This window comes from Elaeis guineensis, chromosome 16, assembly GCF_000442705.2.
Source record: "Elaeis guineensis isolate ETL-2024a chromosome 16, EG11, whole genome shotgun sequence".
Lineage (NCBI taxonomy): Eukaryota > Viridiplantae > Streptophyta > Magnoliopsida > Arecales > Arecaceae > Elaeis > Elaeis guineensis.
In genome coordinates, this window is record NC_026008.2 from 4,927,267 (window position 1) to 4,928,002 (window position 736).

Here is a 736-nt window from a genome sequence, read left to right on the forward strand (position 1 = left end):
AGTATTTAGAAGACGATCTAATTTTTGGGACAGTTCATCTACCTTATGATGGATATCTATGACATTTTCTACTTCATATATTTCACCTCTCTTTGGGTTTAACATGGGTTTATCTCTAATAGAGGTAGACATATGATGTAATGAATTTTTACTTAAAATTTCAAACATTTGCCATGCCTCATCCTCACTTTTCAGCATGAATGTCCCACCGCATGATGCATCAACCATTTGTCGATGTCTTTCAAATAGCCCATCATAAAAATATTGGATTAACTGCCATTTGGGTACAGCATGGTGGGGATATTTTCTAATAAGGTCTTTTAATCTCTCCCATGTTTCATGAAACATTTCTCCATCTAATTGGAAAAAACTAGTTATGGCTTTCCTTATTTGATTAGTTTTTCCTATGGGAAAATATTTCTTGAGAAACTCTCCTTGCAGCTGGTCCCAGGTTGATATAGTCATGGAATCCAAAGTATGTATCCAGTATTTGACTTTGTCCTTAAGTGAGAAAGGAAATAATTTTAACCTAAGAGCATCATCGGAGAAGTTGTGAATTTTGACAGTTGAGCATATCTCAAGAAATTCTTTAAGATGTTTATAAGGGTCCTCATTACTAAGTCCATAAAATGAAGGTAACATTTGGATTATACTGGACTTAATTTCATATTAAGTGGCCTCCACAGGGGGCACTTAAATACAAGGAGAGTAGGTATATGTGGAAGGAGTAAAGTAC

General features: G+C 34.8%; 1 non-coding gene across 1 annotated transcript; it reads left to right on the forward strand.

Moving 5' to 3' along the window:
* Window positions 1-287: 287 nt before the first annotated feature.
* LOC140854478 (small nucleolar RNA R71) lies at window positions 288-393 on the forward strand. Its single transcript, XR_012137696.1, has one exon. It is a non-coding gene; the product is annotated as a small nucleolar RNA R71 (small nucleolar RNA).
* The last annotated feature ends 343 nt before the right edge of the window (window positions 394-736 follow it).